Raw genomic sequence first — 22,030 nt, 5'->3', positions numbered from 1 at the left:
TTAAGGTACACAGCTCATCAGCCGACAACCAGGGGTCCGGCAGCCATGGTGCATGACATCGATCAATCACAAAACGACAGGATATAAAGAGGTTTCATTTTTTAAAACAACTAAACAAACGAAGAAGAAAAAGACAAGGCTATGCCCGAGTTGTTACGTCCGTTTCATAAGATGCGGGGCGAGTCAGACCTAGAACAATAGGGAAAGACAGGAGAATCTTCAGAGGATAAAAGAAAAAGGGAGGGGGGGAAAGGGGGGACCCAGCGCCAGTGGTCTAACAAAAATACAGCACGGGAAGGAGCCGAAACACACAGCTAAGGGGAACAAGGAGTATCAGGGGGATCAGTGAAAGGGGGGTCGCAGACATCCCCACGGAACGAGTTCCATTGGCCCCATATCCTACCCCATTTTTTGGGCCTGCCACGGGAGACATACACAATCTTTTCCTTGAACATGCACCAGTCCATACTATCTTCCCACCCGGAGACTGATGGAGCCCTCTGAGATCCCCACAATTGTGCAATGTCCCTCTTTGCAACCATGTTCCCCAGCGTCACCCATTGAGTCTGAGCAACATTACAATCAGTCGGCTCCCATACATTCAAAAGACAACGCCGGGCTTCAGGCAGCAACTGAACATGCGTAACTTCACTCATCACCGCATACACTCCATTCCAAAAAGATACAACCTCCGGACACTCCCATATAATATGGAGGAAGGTAGCAAGCATACCACAGCCCCGCCGACACAATCCATCCTCTGAAAAACCCATATGCATCAGTCTGGGACCCGTGACATAGACCCGGTGTAGAATTTTCAGCTGAACGAGTCGCAGACGCGCCGGAATCGCAACCTCCTTAGGAGAGGATATCGCGGCCTGCCAATCCTCATCATCCAGCTCCAGTCCGTCATCAGTCCAGGAAGTACGCAGATGAAGAAGCAAATCCGACCGAGTATTAATAAGTTTCTTATATATAAGAGAGATAGTGCTGTCCGGCACATGTCCGTCCAGCACCCTGTCTTTCAGGGGGGAGCTCTCCGGGATGGCAGACCCAGCCGGAAAAACCGACCCAATGGCATGACGAACCTGAAGATACCGGAAAAACTCCGAATCAGTCAAACCATATTCCTGTTGCAATTCAGCAAAGGACTTAACCCTGTCCTTAACCCAGAGGTCATCCAACTTACTGATCCCGATGAGGTCCCATCTATCAAACCCTTTTGAGGTCCACTACTCACCCAGCCTCTCCGCGGCAAATAGAGGGGTCGCTCTGGTCAGCCTATCTGTCCATCCGGTAGCCGCGGTCGCGCTGCCCCATACCCGCACCGCCACTCCAGTGGGTCCCGTCAAGTTCTTCCTAGCACCCCGAGAATAGAACGCCCTGTAATAATTTCCCCCGGGCAAGAGCCACTGGTCCATTTCGTAAGCAGGATTCGGAACTGGACCATACATAGCATGATTCACAGCACTCAGTTGAGATGCCCAATAATACCGTCGTATATCAGGTAACGCAATGCCCCCATCGTACCAGGGTAACGTGAGCTTAGCCAACGCAATACGAGGCCGGCCAGCCCATACCAGCTTCCTTTGGAGGCCCTCAATTTCGCGGAAATAGCTAGCCGGCACTAGATCAAGTGTATTTTGCACAGCATATAAGAACCGGGGAAGAGACATCATTTTAAACAGGGCCGCCCGTCCCAGGGGGGATAAGGGCAGATTACACCAAGCCGCGACGTCCGACCGAAGTCGGGCGAGTGGAGGCAACAGATTCCGATCATAGCGCAACACAGGGTCAAGTGAAATATAAATACCCAAATACTTAAAACCCTCGGTGCGGACCGGGATCGGGCACACTCGGAGCAAAGAGAGAGGGTCACCGGTAAGCGGGAAAATACAGGATTTGGACCAATTGATAACCAACCCGGAGTTACGTCCAAAGGAACGCAGGACATCAAAGAGGACTCCCAATGACTTACGGGGGGACGTCAAATACAACAAAATGTCGTCGGCATATAATGAAACACGGTCTTCAAAATCAGGGGACCACCGAATACCCTTCAAGGAGGGTTCCCATCGGAGCCAGGCGGCCAGCGGCTCGAGCGCGAGGGCGAACAACAGCGGTGACAAAGGACATCCCTGCCTCGTGCCTCGCCCAAGAGTGAAGGGCCTTGAAGCTCTACCATTTACCACCACCTGCGCCAACGGTTGCTCATACAGGAGTTTAACCCATGCAATAAATTTCGGGCCAAAACCAAACTTGGCGAGAGTAGCCCACAAATATGGCCACTCAACCGTATCAAAAGCCATCGAAGCATCAAGAGAAACCAAGATGGCCGGCTCACCAAGAGATCCCGCCCTCGCTATGACGCCATGCAGTCGACGAAGATTGAGTGCAGTATTACGCTGGGGGATAAAACCGGACTGATCAGGGTGAACCAGTCCGCTAATCACCGTGGCTAGTCGGTTTGCCAGTAGTTTCGCCAATATCTTGGGTTCCGCGTTCAAAAGCGAAATCGGGCGATACGAGGAACAGCACTCACGGGGTTTGCCGTCTTTATGAATGCCCACCTTTGAGGCCAGCCTCTGGTCTCTAGGAAGACAGCCGAGGTCACGCGACGCAGCAAACATACGCAGCAGATACGGCGCCATTTTATCCGGGCATAGCTTCTACAGCTCGACCGGTATGCCGTTAGGGCCCGAAGCCTTTCCTGAACGAAGAGAGCGAATAGCGAGCGCGACCTCATCGATGGAGAAATCAGCCTCCATTAAAACCCCGTCCGATTCCGCGAGACTGGGCAGCTCAAGATCACGAAGTAGCAAGCGCGAGTCCTCCTCCGGCAAGCCCGAAACCGGCGCATACACAACCCGAAAGTGCTGGGCAAACACCTCAACTATCTCAACCGGGTCCACGACTCGCACTCCATCAACTCTCTCAACCACAGGCACCACACGATTCAGTCTGTCTCGCTTATCCAGCCATGCGATCAACTTCCCCGCTTTGTCACCCACGTCGTACAGACGCCCCTGTTGCATACGATGCAGTGTCTCAGCCGAGGTAGTAACCAAGGCTCTGTAATCAGATTGCTTAAGAGCCAAAACATGCAGCGTCTCAGGCGTAACCTCAGCTTCCAACCGCTCCTCCAACACAGTAATCTCAGACTCCAATCTCACCACCTCTTCTTGTGTGCGCCGCTTCTTGTCAGCAATTAGGGATAAAGTCTGACCACGGATAACAATTTTATAGGCCTCCCATAAGGAGACTGGGGAAGACACCGATCCCTCATTTTCAGCAAAATAAAAATTCGTGCATTTGACCACCTCTGCTCTGATCTTAGGGTCCTGAAAATGCCATGGATTTATCGGGGCAATTTGGCCCCCATTCCCCAAACAGATATCCAAGTGGAGCCATATCGGGGAGTGGTCTGAGATCCCTCTAGCCAAGTGTTTAATTTCACGCACAGAGAGCAACTGCACCACCGGCACGAGGAAATAGTCAATTCTCGAGAGACTGCCATGAGCCCCCGAGTGGAAAGTGTACTGAAGCCGGCCAGGGTGCAGCTGCCTCCAGCAGTCGGCCAAACCAAAGGCATCCAAGAATTTCCCCAACCATAACTGCGAGGCAGGGAGGAGCCTGGGGGGGCTACAATCACTCTCTCCATTCGCCACAGAGTTAAAGTCCCCACCCAACACCAGTAAGCCATCGGGCAAACCAAGGACAACCTCACCCAAGTCGGTGAATGTGGTAGATTGCAGCCCAGGCAGGACATAAATAGACAGTATGGAAATCAATTTCCCCTCCCATCTCCCCGTAATGCCAGCATAGCGGCCCCTGTCATCCAGCACCGTGCTATCTATCTCCAGGGGAAGGGAATTCCTGACCAGGATACCAACCCCTCTTGATCCCGAAGTAAAGCCGGAATGTGCCACCAAACGATAGCCTCGTCTGTCCAATGCATGACATGTATTGCCCACCAAATGGGTCTCCTGAAGCAAGACCACATCTGGGGTGTGTCTCTTCAAATATTGTAGCACAATCCCACGTTTTATCCTGTCCCCAAGACCGTTAACATTCCAGCTCAACACCCTGAGTCCCCTACCCCCCATCCCGGAAGAAGACCGACCGCCCCTCCCATCCCGAAACAGACACATGAAAGCAATTGTAAAGCAAAGCACAGCCTCGAAACCAACAAAGAGAAAAGAACCTCACCACCACCCCCAAGGAACCCATCAAATTCAAACCCCCCTCCCTGCACCCCTGCAGTAGACCTAATAGCCACCCCAACTTGCAGTGTGCCTGTCGCCCCATTGAACTAACCTACAAAAAGAGAGAAAAAGTCCCCAGATGAGGAAGATCCCCGAATCCCCCCCACCCCCGGGCATTCACACAATGCTTGAAACAAAGTCTCTAAGCCACTGCAGCGGATGATGGCTCGCCGATGCAGACTCACTGCTCCTGGCCCTCCACGCCTCCCTCAGCGCCTCTCGAGTCCTCCGGGCCCTCATGATGCGTCGACAAAGTGTCTAACCAGTCACTAACCACCTCAGGGCGGTCAAAGAAGAATGCACGATCAGCATGTTCGATTCTCAGGCGGGCCGGGAAGAGCATAGCATATTTCAGTCCCAGGTCCCTGAGTCGTCTTTTCACACCCGTAAAGCCCATCCTCTGTTTCTGAACTGCCTGAGTAAAGTCAGGGTAAAAACTAATTGAAACGTTCTCAAATTTAGTGGGCCCATTGGTGCGCGAAGCTTGCAGGATAGCGTCCCTATCACGAAAGTTGAAAAGTCTAGCAATTATGGGCCGCGGAGCGGCTCCCGACTTTGGCTTGCCACCCGGAACACGGTGGGCGCGCTCCACAGCGAAGAATTTACTGAGGCCTTTTGGCACCAGATGCTTCAACACGAGGTCCTCCACCAGGATATCAACAGGCATGTCGGCAGAAGTCTCCGGGACACCCACAATGCGGACGTTATTGCGCCTGGCCCGGCCCTCGAAATCTTCCAACCGATTGGCAAACAGGTCACAAGTAGTCCTAAGATGGCGGACCGTGGTCTGAAGGTCCGAGACATCCGTGGTCAAACTAGCAGTCTTGAGATCGAGAGATTTGACACGCTCATTCGTTTTCCCAAGGTCCGCTCTGATGAGGGTGACATCAATCGCCACCGTATCAATCTTAGCCGCTAGTGTTTCATATTGCTGACCCATGGCGGATTGGACACTCGCAATAGCGCCCATAACGTCCTTCAACGTTGGCTCCTCGTCATCAGGAGCACCATCCCCAGCTTCTTCCAGGGCACCACTCAATCCGCCCGGGGAGCCCCGTGGTCGAGTAAATCGATCAATGGTCTGAGATTGGGTGACCCCCCCTCGGGACGAGCCTCTATTGCCGCGCCTCTCAACGACTGTTCTGCCCGTCATGTAGTGGAAGGAGCTCCAACGGGAATTGTAGAATCAAGGCAAAGCGAACTTCGTCGTGGCAGGCTCTGAACTGCGAGTGGATAAGGGCGCAGCATAAGCAGCAGGCTGGCAGCGATAGCAGATTCGGAACTCGGATCTGGAAGTGAGCGTTCACAACAAAGAGAAGAAACGAAACCGAAAGTACACCAGGGGCAGCGGGTGTGGCTTATCCGCCGTTGTTGTTCGATTGCCACCTGGGTACCTCGGGGACTCAAGCCCCCGGCTGGCATACGATATAGGCCTCAAAGTTCAAAGCGCAGCAGGTCCAGTATCCGACGGCCAAATCGATTTCCGAAAAGAACGCTGGCATCAGCAGGGCTTCAATAAAGAGCACCCATCGTCAAAATCAGGATCTTGCACAGGATAGTCGCGGGAGGCGGAAGGGGTATCGGGAGCCCTTAGCTCACGCGTCCATCTTGGAATCGCGCGAAGCTCCTCCCTTGCATCAGATATTGATGTTCTTGCCTTAGACTATAGTTCGACAAATGCGTTCAATGTTTCTAACTTGTTTTCCATGAGAGGGAAGATCTTCCCCAATCACCATGTCAGTTCAGTACTTTGAGGGATGGGTGGGAGGGAAAGGGCTGGGGGAGGGAAGGGTTTTGGTTATGGGTTTCATGTATTTACTTTACGTATTTGAGTTGTTGTTTTTCTTTGTCTGCTCTTATTACCCTTATCTACATTACTACCATTACTTGTCTATTCACCCAAACGTAAAGAAATGCAGTATATTTATTGTCCAGACCGACGACTCTTCAGGAGAAGGAGTGTATTACTTACAAATAGTCGGAAACAAGCTCAAAACGTCACTAGTACATAGCATTCTATTTATGATGACCATGTCTCATGTATGATGTCCCAATCTATTCTAACACCTTTGGCCTAACAAAATATCAAGATAGTGTCACTGAATGTTAAGGGTCTAAATCACCCTATCAAAAGAAAGAAAATCCTTGACTATCTTCACAAATAGAAGGCTGATATCATCCTTCTACAGGAAACAAAAATTGAGTCTAAGCAATTCAACTCACTTAGAAACAGGACGTACAGCGACATTACTGGTTCTGAAGCCGTGGGCAAAAAGAACAGTGTCCTGACACTAATTGCTAAAAAAGCAAATATAGATATAGCATCCTGCAATACAGATACACAAGGGAGGTGGGTCATAACGAAACTTGTAAAAGACAAGATGGAATTCTACATTACAAACATCTATGCTCCCAACAGGGATGATCCGACATTCTGGGGGAACCTTGCCAAACAAATTGAAATATTTCCAGACTCTGCCATGCATATAATGGCTTTTGACTTTAATCTACCCATGGACCCAGTATTAGACAGGGACTTACACTGACCGTTTCGGGGAACCAAGTCACACAAATCCCTTATCAATACCTGCAACCATTTTGATCTGTCTTACACTTGGAGGTTACAAAACCCTTCAGGCAGGGAGTATACTCTTTATTCACCACCACATAATTCCTATTCACACATCGACTACCTGCTTATTTCAATCAATGCTGTGCCTAGGATTGAACAAACATCCATTGAGCCGAGAGTGATCTCAGATCATTCATGTATTAGTCTGATGAACAAGTTACTTACCTTCGGTAACGATATATCTGTAAGAAACAGTAGTTAGTATTAGATTCCTTACCTTAGAATATCCCCAGGCGTCAGTCTGGATCCGGAAACTTTTGCGTAGCAGTACCCCTGCGCGTCGGTAGGCGTCGTCTGCAGGCGTCCCCTGCGGCTCCGCGTCCGTCGTCGGCGTCGTGCGCCGTGATGACGTCGCTGGAGTATATAGACGCCGCCTCCGCGCGCTGACGTCAGTTCTTTGTACATAGCTTTTCCGCGCCAGAACACGCAGAGCCATGTGAGAACCAACACTGGTGCCATTTGAAACTAGGGCCCTGAAAGGGATGTCCTTAACCCTAGGTATCAGTTCGCAGAACGGGGAGGATGGGCGGGGCGGTAAGGAATCTAATACTAACTACTGTTTCTTACAGATATATCGTTACCGAAGGTAAGTAACTTGTTCATCTGAAAGAAACAGGTTAGTATTAGATTCCTTACCTTAGAATTGATACCCCAGCAATACCAACCCCGGTGGTGGGTCTGCGAACCAATACAATCCTACACCAGAAAGTCCTGGAGGACCGAACGGCCAAAGAAGCCATCCCTCCGGACTTGACTGTCCAGGCAGTAGTGCCTCGCAAAGGTGTGCAGCGAGGCCCACGTAGCCGCCTGGCAAATGTCCTGCAAAGGGACTCCCAGGGCAGTAGTAGCCGCCGTGGCCCGAGTGGAATGGGCCCTCAGCCCAACAGGAGGCTACTTCCGAGCCAAAGAGTAGCACGCTTTGATGTACAGAACGACCCACCGAGAGATGGTCCGTTTATGTACCGCCCGTCCCTTCTTCGCACCCACGTAGCCAACAAACAGTTGGTCATCCACCCGGAACTGGCGTGTGCGATCCATATAAAATGAAAGCGCACGTTTTGGGTCCAGACGATGGAGCCGCTCTTCATCTTTTGAAGGATGCGGAGGCGGGAAGAAGGAGGGTAAGGTGATGCACTGCCCGATGTGAAAAGGAGAGACTACTTTGGGCAGGAAAGAAGGTCTAGTTCTCAGAACCACCTTGTCTGGATGAATTGACATAAAAGGAGGTTTGACAGAAAGAGCCTGGAGCTCACTCACTCTCCTGGCAGAGGTGATGGCAACCAGGAAGGCCGTCTTTAAAGTCAGGAGACGGAGAGGACAGGAATGAAGTGGCTCAAAGGGAGTGCACATCAAGAAGGTCAGAACCAGGTTCAAGTCCCACTGAAAGAACCGGGGGTCTATAACGGAGCTTCAAGTACTCAGAGCTGCTGCAAAACTCCTACATAAGTGAGTTAGGCGCTAATAGAGCTACATAAGTCTCTATATCAGAATGTGTGCCAGGACAAACCTGTTGAAGGACCTACTGAGATTGTTGGTAAGACCCGTACAGAGATGTGTTGGATTCCCATCAAATAGGTATGTAGATCAAGTGTTCTCATTTGGTCATCCAAAAATGGGGTGGTATGTCTCTTAATCAATGAGACCCATCCATCGCCCTTACTCAATTGGGTCGCACCATCAATCGCTAAGGTACCCATGAACAAATGATAAAGATGGGATCGAGTGCAGTGCAAAAATCAAAAGATGTGTGAGTTAAAAACAAGGGGTAAAAGGATCAATAGGCGAAAAACTCTAATGTAATTTGTCCTTTCCCTCAAACAAACAAGAACAATGCAGAGGAAGCAGTCTAAACATATAACTGCATTTACAAGGCCAACATGTTTCAGCCGGTAGGGACAAGATCCCATGGCTTTCTTCAGGGCCAGAGTTCTAAGCAACGCGGTTGGCAGCAAAGAGCAGAAGGGCCCCACGCAGATCTCGTGGATGCAGGGGGGCTGAACTTCGGTGCTGGAGCTGCTCAGGGTCGGGGCTTCTCTTACCCCAAAGCACTCTGTCGAGGGTCACTCGGGAGTCGTGCTGGACAAGCGTCGTGCAGTTCTGAAGATGGCCGGTCCCTCGAGGTCTCGTCGCACCCACGGATCACAGCTGGGCTGATGATGTAGGTTGAGGTCAGAGGTGCCAGGGAAGCCGGTTCTCGTCGTGCTGGAGCAGTCTTGATCCGAAGGAGAGACTGGCAACAAACCGCGATGCTTGGTTGGTGCCTGCTGCTGCTGCAGGGTGACTACTCCTTAGTCACAAGGGAGAATCTTGGGAAGAAGTCTTGAGTTCCTTTCGTGGAAAGTAGTTTCAGGATTCAAAGATGATCTGATCTGGAAGGGGGCCAGTTCCTACCTTTATCCTGCAAAAGGCTGCTGGCACGCGACTAGGTCCTGCCCTATGGGTGGGACCAGGAGGGGGGTGGTTACACCCCTCTCCTTTGGCGGGCTTTCCCCAGGCCAGGGGCTGGAGTGCCCCTGGAACTGGTTTCAGCCGGCCCATGCACAGTGAGCACCGGGGTGCCACTTGCAGTCACCTTCCTCTAAAGCCCTGCCTACATAGAATACACAAAATCCTGTCTGGGACGGTGCTGGCACCGCCCCTGGCAGGAGACCCTTTGTCCTTGCCTCCTGGGCTGGGAGGACTCCCAGCAGCAGGAGGGCAGACTTGTGTCTCGGTGGCAGCATCCATTTTGTGGAGCTAAGGCTCTGTCTGACTTTAACCGGGGTTACAGGTTACATACATGTCGTGTCCCTCTAGAAGGGTGGAATGCTAACCCCGTCGCCAGAATTGGCGAGGGGTTAGTATTCCAATTCGTATGACACCTTACTCGACATGTTTTGATAAAGCGATACCAGAGTTGGCATATAACCGCGAGGATTATAATGCACTTAAGAGTATATGGTATGCGATATCATGGAAACGGCTAAGGGATGGATCCCGAAAGCCGCAGACAGGCTCAGCTCATGCCAGAGCACTATCTCACACGATTCCAAGCACTCTGCCTTCAGGATTGTCAAGGCCTGCCATAGGAGTGACTGATAGGAGATCTGTGTGTCCATTTTAGGGTTAGATATAGGTATACTATATCTAAAGCAAAGGGTGATTACACCACCTTGCCCCAGCTGTCGTGCAGCCAGTTGTGTCAGATTTGGATGGCCAGCCAGGGGTGGCATAATACATGCTGCAGCCCCTGGTAGGCCCTGGGTACACCTAGGCCCTGGGTACCTAAGGTACACTGTACAGGGACTGATAAGGTGACTCAGTATCCAATTAGATATGTACCTAAGGTACATGGAATCCATTTTACAGAGAGAGCAGTAGGCCTGGGGTCCTGTATAGCAGGGCCCCAGGTCAACTAAGTCAGAAAACCAGCAAAACACCAGGCAAAAAGTTGGGGGCAACCATAGTCAGGGATCTACCTTCCTACATAACCCCCCCCAAACGAAAGGAGATAAGGCTATCCTTGCCAGGTAAGCCTATATTGCCTGAGTGGCCATATAAGGAAGTACCAGCACTGGCATGGTTACCCCCTATCTCATGGTCCACTAAGCAATCCCTCACCCTAAGGGTATCTGAGGGTCTCCACCATAGGGAATCTCTACCTGTGGTGTGTTTTGGCAAAGGAAAAGGCTGGTGCTGAAATGGAGTACTGAAGTGAGGCTCCACTAATTTTGGGCTCAGCTTCCTCCAATCATTTTCCACCATAGAGGCCTTTCTTTCCAAGACTGAGTTGTTTTGGGCTCTCAGGGTCAGCCTCTGGCTACCTACAGCTGGAGGTTGGGTCCCTCTGTTTGGCTTACTGGAGGGACAGGTCAGGTTTGGGGCCCTTAGGTCCCAGGTCTGGCTGTGCCCAACAGTGTCCATCTGTGGGAGGTCCCTAACTAAATTTAAGGGGGATCCCTCAGTAGTTTGTTTTATTTTCACTTGGCTAGGATTACTAGCTTCAGTGCCCTTAATCTGCTGATTGGGAAGTTCTTTTGGACAGGGGGCCCTTTGGGGTCCACCACTGGCCTCCCTGACCTCTACAGCCCTGGGCTGACTGAGGCAGGGTAGAGAGGGGCAGGTTACCTGCTCCAGACTGGGTCCCACCTTGGAAGGGTCCACTGACATCAGGGGTTCTGCCAGGCTAGGCCTGACTACCTCTGTGGCAGTTTCTTCACAAGGGGTCAGATCAGTTCCCTGAGGAGGCGGACCCTTTCCTAAAGTCTGGTGGGAGGGAGATTTCTCTTCCTCCTCAATGCTCTCTGTCTGAGTGGAGTGATCCATAGTTTCAGGCTTCACAACACTATCATCTGTCTGAGTTTGAGCTGTGGCCATCACAACTCTCCCAACCTTTTCAGGAGGGGGCTCAGTTTGGGTGTGGGCTGTGACCATCACAGCCTTTACAACCTGTTCTGGGAAGGAAGTTGTCTGAGATTGGGCTGTGACTGGCACAGCCCTCCTGATCTGTTCAGGGAGGACATCTTGGACTGGGGCTGTGGCTATCACTGCCCCACTAACCTTACCATGGAAGTTTACCATTTTAGAATGGGTTTCTTGCTCTACTTCAGCCCAGGCTGAGAGCTCTAAATCATTCCCCAGTAGGCAATCTACAGGCAAGTTTGGTGACACTGCCACTCTCTTGTGGCCAGTGACACCTCCCCAGCTGAGATTGACCACTGCCATGGGATGATCTCTCTGTACTCCATCAATATTGGTCACCTGGTATGTGGCACCAGGTAAAAGTTGCCTTGAGGGGACTAGACTCTGTCACCATTGTGATGCTAGCCCCTGTGTCTCTATAGGCCTCAACTTTTATACCATTGATGAGGGGCTCCTGTCTGTACTTGCCCAAAGTGTTGGGACAAGTTGTGAAGTTGGCAAACCCCATGCCAGTCTCACAGACAAGAGTATCTAAATTTGGGGACCTGGTTAGGCCAGAGTCCCCAGGAACTCCCAAAGTAAATGCACCCAAATTCTTGGGGGCACTCCCACCACCTGGGGGATTACTACTAGTAGTAACAGGAGGTTTGGGAATGTTACTTGGGGGTATGTTCTCCTTATTGGTGTTCTTTGGGCAACTGCTGTCAGTTTTCAAATGACCCACCTGTTTACAGGGATAACAATAAGGTTTCTTCTGGGCATTGGAAGGATTCTGGGACCCCACCCCCCTCAGAGGATTTTTGGGGCCCTGATGTGGTTTGATCTGAAGATGTATTCCCACCCTTCTCTTGAGGCTTGGTTGATTCCTTTTTCTGGTCACCACCTTGGTTCTTAGGCCTAATCCTGGTTCTGACCCATTTGTCTGCCCTCTTACCCAATTCCTGTGGAGAGGTCAGATCAGAGTCTACCAGGTGCTGGTGTAATAACTGGTTCTGACAATTATTTAAGACTTGCTCTCTCATAATAAGATTATACAATCCTGTGAAGTCAGTAACCTTGCTACCCAGTAGCCAGCCTTCCAAAGCCTTAGTGGCACAATCAACAAAGTCAGACCAGTCCTGAGACTGAGTTTTCTGGGTGTCTCTGAACAGCAACCTGTACTGCTCAGTGGTTAAGCCAAACCCATCAACCAGTGAATTTTTCAGGACCTGGTAATTGTTAGCATCCTCAACTCTAGTAGTGAGGAGCTTATCTCTACCTTTGCCTTCAAAGGAGAGCCACAATATAGCTGCCCACTGACTCTGGGGGATGCACTGGACAGTGCAGGCCCTCTCCAAAGCAGCCATCCATTTCTGGATGTTATCCCCTTGTTTAAAGGGGGGCACTATCTTAGTCAGGTGTTTAGTATCTAAACCCTTCTCTCTATCTCTTGGGAGATTGCTGCCACCAGTGGGAACTGTCCCACTCATCTGCTGCTCTCTAGCAAAGGCAAGCTTCTCTTTGGCCAGGGCAAGTTCTTCCCTTTCAATCCTCAGTTTAGCTTGTCTCATCCTTGCTTCATGCTCTCTTCTCTGAGGGGAAGTCAATCTCCTTTGTGGAGAGTTCCCTCTCCTCTGAGAAGAGGCATTAGAGTGCAGAGATCTAATGGAGGCCCTAGAAAGAGATCTATCTCTCCTAACTCCAAGGTTAGGCCTCATCAGGGTCAGTACTGGGGGTCCCCCAGATCCTTCCCCAAGTAGGTCTAAGTTGGCCCTAGTGAGTCTGCTGACTAACTCAGGACCCTTGTTTGCCTCACCCTCAGAGAGTTCCTCTAGATCCTCCTCCTCAACTGCATTTTCAGTGTCAAGGAGGTCTGGATCCCCAGTGGTACCCTCTAAGGCTGGCATATTCCCATCTAACTGAGACATCTTTCTGGCATCATATGTCTCTAAGAGACCTATCATAAATGGAATGGTGGGGTTAGACCCCTGTTTCAGTTTCCTGGAGGTACACACTTGTCTCATCTCCTGGAAACTGAGAGCTGCATATCTTGATTTGACCTGTGGAGGGTCAATAACCACAAGGGGAGTCTCAGTAGACTCTCCATGGGTAGACATGCTTTTCTAGTGAGGTGTAAGTGGTGCACTTACCTACACTATATGTTTACCTACTGATCCCTTGCTAGAGTTGTAGTTTAGGGTGTGCTAGGCCCTAGGAGCTACAACAGCTGGTTCAGTAGAACTCAGAGTATTCTAAGCTAAGTTATATGTACCTTTAGTACTTATGTGATCTTTCAAATGATATTCTTAGGATATGTGTGGTAAAACAACAGCAAGCTCAAATCCCAACCGCTGCTCACCAATGTGAGAAGTTGGCCTGATATGCAGTGCTCACTATTCTAGTGATCACTATGTATCAGTCCAAACAACCCTTATTGATGATTGGTTGTAAGTCAACCTTATAGACCAGCTATCCTAGTAGCATGGATACGAGCAGCTAAGGCTAAGACTCTAGAGGGCGTGTTAAGCCAGCTGTTTTACCATCACATTACCCCTTGAACACCAAGTGAAAGGACACCACACAAGTTGTTATGAAAATAAACAGATATTTATTTATAACAAGACTACCCTGAACTCTTTATGAGTCAGGGAGCTAAGCACATAACAAAACTCTTACGAAAATACTTTAAGTCGCACAATTTACACAAATGCCCTAGGGGCACGAAAAACCATATACACAGTAAGTGGAATGCGAACTTGCTAGCAGGTAAGTAATACTTTTCTAGACTCAGGAATCGCTAGGCCTACAATTCTAAACACTGTGATTAGATGCAGGAGGCCTGTGGACGTCGTGTGCAGAGTGGGAACTCTCACGCGTAAGGCGGGAAAAAGTCTATGGAGGCTAGCAGTTGCAAAGTTACTGTTCTCGGGCGAACCCGACTAGGTGGGTCGAAAACGGGGGTGGATCCGAACACTTAGGGTGTAGGACTATGCTGAAGCACCGGAGTACTTGGTTTACCTAGCCCAGGGGCTGCGGCTGCATAGGGTTGAAGTTGCGTCGGAAACCCACGTTGAAGAACCAGGAGCCTGAAGAAAGAGTTGCTGGCAGGCGGCCAGTGAAGAGAGTTCGTGGAGATCCAAGCCTGGATCAGGAAAGAAGAAACCTGTAAGCAGAGGGGACCAAGTTCTGAATCACTAGCCAGTGATTTGAGTGGGCACCAGGATGGCACCGGACGAAGTCACCTCAGCCAGGTGAGTGGGCGCTGCTGGGCTCTGCAGTCTCTCGGACAAGGAGGCGTTGTCGGCGACCAGGATGGAGATGCGAGCTGTCCCATGAAGGTTCTTGCTGTCGACGTCGCTGGACCCAGGATTGGGGCAACAAGTCTTGGCAAATGCAAGGCCCACGCGGTGGACCTAAAATGGCGTCTTGAGTGGACCAGGAGGGTCCAGGGTGCTCCTCTGTTGGAGGGGAGCAAGGGCTAGTCTGGAGCAACCAGACCAGCAGTAGTTGTCGTCGTGGAGCGTCGTGAAGGGGTCACTAGCCAACGGGCAAGTGACCTGAACAACGCGGTTGGCAGCAAAGAGCAGAAGGGCCCCACGCAGATCTCGTGGATGCAGGGGGGCTGAACTTCGGTGCTGGAGCTGCTCAGGGTCGGGGCTTCTCTTACCCCAAAGCACTCAGTCGAGGGTCACTCGGGAGTCGTGCTGGACAAGCGTCGTGCAGTTCTGAAGATGGCCGGTCCCTCGAGGTCTCGTCGCACCCACGGAACACAGCTGGGCTGATGATGTAGGTTGAGGTCAGAGGTGCCAGGGAAGCCGGTTCTCGTCGTGCTGGAGCAGTCTTGATTCGAAGGAGAGACTGGCAACAAACCGCGATGCTTGGTTGGTGCCTGCTGCTGCAGGGTGACTACTCCGTAGTCACAAGGGAGAATCTTGGGAAGAAGTCTTGAGTTCCTTTCGTGGAAAGTAGTTTCAGGATTCAAAGATGATCTGATCTGGAAGGGGGCCAGTTCCTACCTTTATCCTGCAAAAGGGGGCTGGCACGCGACTAGGTCCTGCCCTATGGGTGGGACCAGGAGGGGGGTGGTTACACCCCTCTCCTTTGGCGGGCTTTCCCCAGGCCAGGGGCTGGAGTGCCCCTGGAACGGGTTTCAGCCGGCCCATGCACAGTGAGCACCGGGGTGCCACTTGCAGTCACCTTCCTCTAAAGCCCTGCCTACCTAGAATACACAAAATCCTGTCTGGGACGGTGCTGGCACCGCCCCTGGCAGGAAACCCTTTGTCCTTGCCTCCTGGGCTGGGAGGACTCCCAGCAGTAGGAGGGCAGACTTGTGTCTCGGTGGCAGCATCCATTTTGTGGAGCTAAGGCTCTGTCTGACTTTAACCGGGGTTACAGGTTACATACATGTCGTGTCCCTCTAGAAGGGTGGAATGCTAACCCCGTCGCCAGAATTGGCGAGGGGTTAGTATTCCAATTCGTATGACACCTTACTCGACATGTTTTGATAAAGCGATACCAGAGTTGGCATATAACCGCGAGGATTATAATGCACTTAAGAGTATATGGTATGCGATATCATGGAAACGGCTAAGGGATGGATCCCGAAAGCCGCAGACAGGCTCAGCTCATGCCAGAGCACTATCTCACACGATTCCAAGCACTCTGCCTTCAGGATTGTCAAGGCCTGCCATAGGAGTGACTGATAGGAGATCTGTGTGTCCATTTTAGGGTTAGATATAGGTATACTATATCTAAAGCAAAGGGTGATTACACCACCTTGCCCCAGCTGTCGTGCAGCCAGTTGTGTCAGATTTGGATGGCCAGCCAGGGGTGGCATAATACATGCTGCAGCCCCTGGTAGGCCCTGGGTACACCTAGGCCCTGGGTACCTAAGGTACACTGTACAGGGACTGATAAGGTGACTCAGTATCCAATTAGATATGTACCTAAGGTACATGGAATCCATTTTACAGAGAGAGCAGTAGGCCTGGGGTCCTGAATAGCAGGGCCCCAGGTCAACTAAGTCAGAAAACCAGCAAAACACCAGGCAAAAAGTTGGGGGCAACCATAGTCAGGGATCTACCTTCCTACATAACCCCCCCCCCCCAAACGAAAGGAGATAAGGCTATCCTTGCCAGGTAAGCCTATATTGCCTGAGTGGCCATATAAGGAAGTACCAGCACTGGCATGGTTACCCCCTATCTCATGGTCCACTAAGCAATCCTTCACCCTAAGGGTATCTGAGGGTCTCCACCATAAGGAATCTCTACCTGTGGTGTGTTTTGGCAAAGGAAAAGGGGGCAACCATAGTCTGGGATCTACCTTCCTACATAGGGGACTTGAACAAAGAAGGTTGATCAGGCAGCCTTAGAAAGGCCGAAAGGGCAGAAAGGTAGCCCTTGATAGTGCCCAGAGCAGAGCCCTGCTGGGCAAGAGAGAGAAGAAAGAGGAGAACCTCGGAAAGAGGGGCAGAGAGAGGGTCCACAGCCTTTGCTGTGCACCATGCCACAAATTTGTTCCACCGGCAGGCGTATACCGACTTTGTGGAGGGACGCCTGGCTGCCAGAATCACATCACAAACCTCAGGAGGCAAGTCAAATGGCCTCAACTGTCGCCGCTCAATCTCCACGCATGGAGGTGGAGACTGGACAGGTTCGGGTGGAGGACCGTCCCCTGCTGCTGCGACAGAAGGTCCTCCCGAAGGGGCAGGCGGATCGAGGGACCGACTGACATGCTGAGTAGCTCGGGATACCAGTACCTTCGAGCCCAGTCCGGAGCCACAAGGATAACTTGGGCCCGGTCGCGCCTGATCTTCTTCAGCACTCTGGGCAGAAGTGGTATAGGCGGAAAGGCGTACAACAGACCGCAGCTCCACTCGCGCCGAAAGGCGTCGCCGTGCGAGTGCCGCCTTGGAAACTCCAACGCGCAGAACTGATGACATTGCGCGTTCTCTTCTGTGGCGAATAGATCTAACCAAGGCTCTCCCCATTGCAGAAAGAGGCCTTTCGCCACGTCCGAGTTCAGACGCCATTCGTGATCCACTGAGCACCGACGGCTGAGTTCGTCCGCCCTGGCGTTCAGAGAACCTGCCAGGTGTTGAACCGTCAGAGTCACGCCCTGACGTTCCAGCCATTGCCAGAGACGCAGAGCCTCCTGGCAAAGGGTCCACGACCCCACTCCGCCCTGCTAGTTGCAGTACCACATGGCGGTGGTGTTGTCCGTGAACACCTGCACTACACTCCCGTTGACAAAGGGGAGGAATGCCTTCAGTGCTAGGCGAATCGCCCGCAGCTCCAACATGTTGATGTGGAGCCGGGATTCCGCCGGAGACCAGAGACCTCTGATCTCCGCCTCTCCCAAGTGGCCTCCCCAGCCCTGGAGGGACGCGTCCGTCACAACCACGTGCTCCCGTTGGGGAAGGGAGAGGCATCTGCCTCTGACCCAATCGCGGTCCGTAAGCCACCACTGCAACTGGCTCGCAGTGCCCTCCGAGATCAGGACATGGTCGGATAGGTTGCCTTGATGCTGGGCCCACTGAAACTTCAGGTCCCACTGCAGAGCCCGCATCCGCCACCGGGCGTGATGCACCAGAAGGATGCAGGAAGCCATCAGCCCCAGTAGCCGCAGCGTCAACCTGACCGAAACCCGGGATAACGGCTGAAAGATGGGAATCAAAGCCTGTATATCCCGGATCCGCCGTTCCGGAGGATAAACCCGAAACTGCGCCGAGTCGAGAACCGCTCCGATGAAAAGGAGCTTTTGAGAGGGACACAGGTGTGATTTCGGCACATTGATGGAAAACCCCAGCTCGTGCAGGAGGTCTGCCGTCATCTGAAGGTGGTGGACGACTGTCTGGGGCGAGCCCGCCTTCAACAACCAGTCGTCGAGGTAGGGGAAGACTGAAACCCCTAACCGGCGCAGATGAGCTGCGACCACCGCCATCACTTTCGTGAACACCCGTGGGGCGCTGGTAAGGCCGAATGGGAGCACGATAAACTGAAAGTGCTCGTGGCCTACCGTGAACCGCAGGTAACGCCGGTGGGCCGGCAGGACGGGGATGTGAAAATACGCATCCTGCAAGTCCAACGCCACCATCCAGTCTTGTGGGTCTAGAGCAGCCAAGACCTGAGCCAAAGTCAACATCTTGAACTTCTCCTTCCGGAGGAAGCCGTTGACGTTCCGTAGATCCAAGATAGGACGGAGGCCCCCCTTGTCCTTCTTGGGTACCAGAAAGTAGTGTGAATAGCAACCACGCCCTACTTCTGGCCCAGGAACGCGCTCGATGGCCCCCTTGGCCAAGAGGGCCGTAACTTCCTCCTGCAGAAGTGTCAAGTGGTCCCCCGACACACGGTGGTTCTGCGGTGGCATGGCTGGAGGAGAGGTCTCGAAGAGGAGGGAGTAGCCCCTTCGGACGAGCTGCAGCACCCACCTGTCCGATGTGATAGAGCGCCAGCGGGAGTGGTGATGGCGAACCCAGCCACCCACTGGCGTCACATGGGCCTGAAAGCACGGACTAGGAGGATTTGGAGGCTGATGCTGCGGGGGGAGGTGTGGTCTGACCTCGCCGTTGTCCCCGACCGCCGCCACGGCGGAATCCACGGCCGCCACCGCGTTGAGAAGTGTTCTGCGGTGCGTGGCTGGCAGCACGTGTGGGACCGTCCCTTCCGTGGCCACGAAAGGAGCGAAACGAAGCCGTTTGCTGGCGCTGGGTCGAGAGACCCAAGGACTTGGCCGTGACCCTGGAGTCCTTGAAGTGCTCCAGCGCGTGGTCCGCCTTGTCGCCAAACAGGCGACTGCCATCGGACGGCATGTCCATCAAAGTATTTTGGACATCTGCCGAAAAGTTGGCGGATCTCAGCCAGGTGTGGCGACGAATCGCCACCGTCGTGGACATCGCTCTGCCCAGCGAGTCGGTCGTATCAAGACCACACCTGATGGAGTATCTTGCTGCATCTCGGCCTTCAATCATAGCCTTGCTGAGCTTTGCCCGTACCTCCTGCGGGCATTCTGGCTGCAACTCCGCGACCGTATCCCACAGAGAGTGGGTGTAGCGGCCCAAGAGGCATGCGGTGTTGCAAGACCGCAGTCCCAGACTCAGGGACGAGAAGACCTTCTTTCCATATTGGTCGTACCTCTTGGATTCCCGGTCGGGCGGGGCTGACGGGAATGCGGTCTGGGAGGTCGAGGCCTGGATCACCAGACTCTCAGGGGTGGGATGGGTGGACAGGAACTTGGGGTCGTCCGGACACGGACGGTGGCGTCTGGCCACGTTCCTATCAACAGGCGAACCTGAAGCGGGCCTGGACCACGTGCCCAAAAGAACGTCTGTCAAGGCTTCGTTGAACGGCAGCAGAGGCTCCTGTGGGCATGACTGCGGTTTGAAGACCTCAGTGAGGATGTTAGGCCTCACGACCGCGACGGGGAGCTCAAGCTGAAATGGCTAAAAACTGACCCTATTTGTTGGTCGGACCATTTTTTAACGCTCTTCAGTATTACTCTTACACAATTCAAGATGCCAGGCTCTGCTCGGCCCCCAATTTTCATGAGAAATTGGAAAAAGATAGATCTGGCCGAGTTGCAGAATGCGTTACAGGCATCTCCTCCAGTCTTGGGTGATGACATGGAAACAAATGCGCTGGAAGCCCACACTTGGCTGGAGAGAGCAGTTGACATCTGTCTGCCCGCTACCAGGTGTAGAGGGAATGTCCATCGGCCCCCGGCTCCCTGGTATACGGAAGAATTGAAACTAGAAAAAACCAAGTGCAAGGGACTTGAGAGGAAGTGGCGCAAGCACTATGATCCTCAAATAAAGGAATTGTACCGTAAGGCCAGAAATCTCTACCATACGGCCTGCTCCAGAGCTAGGGCATCCTATGTAACAGAGACTATTAATACTGCTGCCAACAAAGCACGGACCCTTTTTAATACAGTTAAAGACTTAGCCGGAGCAAATTCTATGGCGGCTGCACGCCCCCTTACCCCTCAAAAATGTCAAGATCTTGCCACGTATTTTGTGGAAAAGATCGAGACTATTATTGCCAATATTAATCCCCTGGTGAGGGATGACAGGGAAGTTTTTCCCCTAGAAAGCTCATCAGGAAATCGGCTTGACTCCTGGCCATATATTTCCTTGGGCACCCTAAAATCTTTGGCTACTTCTATTAAATCGGGCTCTCCGTGCGATCCCCTCCCAATCAACATTCTGAGCCAATTGGACGACGCTGCTTTGGGGATTATTGCCGAGACACTCAATACCTCTATTCATCTGGCAACCGTCCCGGCGTCCTGGAAGCACGCCATGGTCAGCCCTCTGTTGAAGAAGCCTTCTGCTGATCCAGAGGTGCTGGCAAATTATCGCCCGATATCCCTGCTGCCTGCCTTCTCAAAAATCTTGGAGAAGCACATCCATAGTGTACTTTCATCGTACACGGAGAATAACAACCTACTCCATTATTCCCAGTCGGGTTTCAGGGCAGGCCATTCCACCGAATCTGCCCTCCTGGGAGTCACGGAGAAGATCAGGGGACTTTTGGACGACGGGCAAACGGTTGCTCTCGTCCTGCTTGATCTGAGCGCAGCCTTCGACACCATCTCACACAACAGACTGCTTGCCAGGCTGAGTGAGGATGGTGTCGGAGGGACTGCGCTGGACTGGATTAGATCTTACTTGAGCAACCGGACGTTTCAGATCTCGTCCTCACATGCCCAGTCGGACATTTTTTTGTCACCCCACGGCGTGCCTCAGGGCTCAATTTTAAGTCCGTTATTTTTCAACTTGTATCTCCGCCCCCTCGCCGATCTAGCAGAGCGGGTAGGTCTGGAACTCATGACCTATGCGGATGATTCGCAGATTATCTTTTCCCTCACCAATTCTGAGTCTTCATCCCCCTCTGTGCTGAAGCTAGGTCTTCAGGAAGTCTTCAGCTGGATGTCAACAAACCAGCTGAAGCTCAACGGGGAGAAGACGGAGATTCTTCTCCTGGGGAAAAATCGTGATCTGTGGCAGGACTTTCATTGGCCGCCATCTTTGTGTGCTTTCCCCACCCCGGCTACCCAGGTTAGAAATTTAGGGGTGTGTATCGATGACTCTTTATCGATGAAACAGCAGGCTAATAAAGTGGCTGGTACTTGCTTCACGATCCTTAAATGGCTGCGGAAGATTATCTGGATGCTGCCTGTGGATACCCAGAAGACCGTAGTCAATGCACTAATTACATCTAGGCTTGACTACGGTAACATTCTATACCTGGGCTCCAATTTAGCCGTAACCAGGCGGCTACAGCTGGTCCAGAACTCCGCAGCCAGGTTGCTGTGTAAGATCCCTAGGACAGCAAGGATCTCGAAGCATCTTAGAGACCTACATTGGCTGAAGGTTGAGAACTGGGTCCGGTTTAAGGCCTTGACTTACATGTTCAAGATTAGGGCAGGAACTGCACCAAAGTATCTGCAAAAATTGGTCAGGCCTCATGTTCCTGTACGTAATCTCCGCTCCTTAAATGGAGCAATTTTTGTGGTTCCCAGATTCAAACTGGCCCAAATGGGGGGAAAATCTTTCGCCCATCTGGGACCAGTTCTTTGGAACTCCCTCCCCTTAGCCTTACGCAAAGAGGATAACTTCGCTAGTTTTAAGAAAAACGTTAAAACTTGGCTGTTTAATAAATAATTGTGGTCTTTGACAGCTGCTGCTCTCTATGTTTCGATCTCTTAGCCCTGGCGCCGGGAAACCCTTTGTGGGTATCTGTGCGCATTACAA

General features: G+C 52.0%; 1 protein-coding gene across 21 annotated transcripts in view; it reads right to left on the bottom strand.

Moving 5' to 3' along the window:
* Window positions 1-22,030, bottom strand: part of PPIP5K1 (diphosphoinositol pentakisphosphate kinase 1) — a 1,366,868-nt gene that overhangs the window by 60,192 nt on the left and 1,284,646 nt on the right. The window lies entirely within an intron of this gene.

The sequence above is a fragment of the Lissotriton helveticus genome, chromosome 3_1 (genome assembly GCF_964261635.1).
Source record: "Lissotriton helveticus chromosome 3_1, aLisHel1.1, whole genome shotgun sequence".
Taxonomy (NCBI): domain Eukaryota; kingdom Metazoa; phylum Chordata; class Amphibia; order Caudata; family Salamandridae; genus Lissotriton; species Lissotriton helveticus.
Note: the sequence above shows the minus strand (reverse complement) of the source record. Positions and strands in the feature narration are given on the sequence as shown.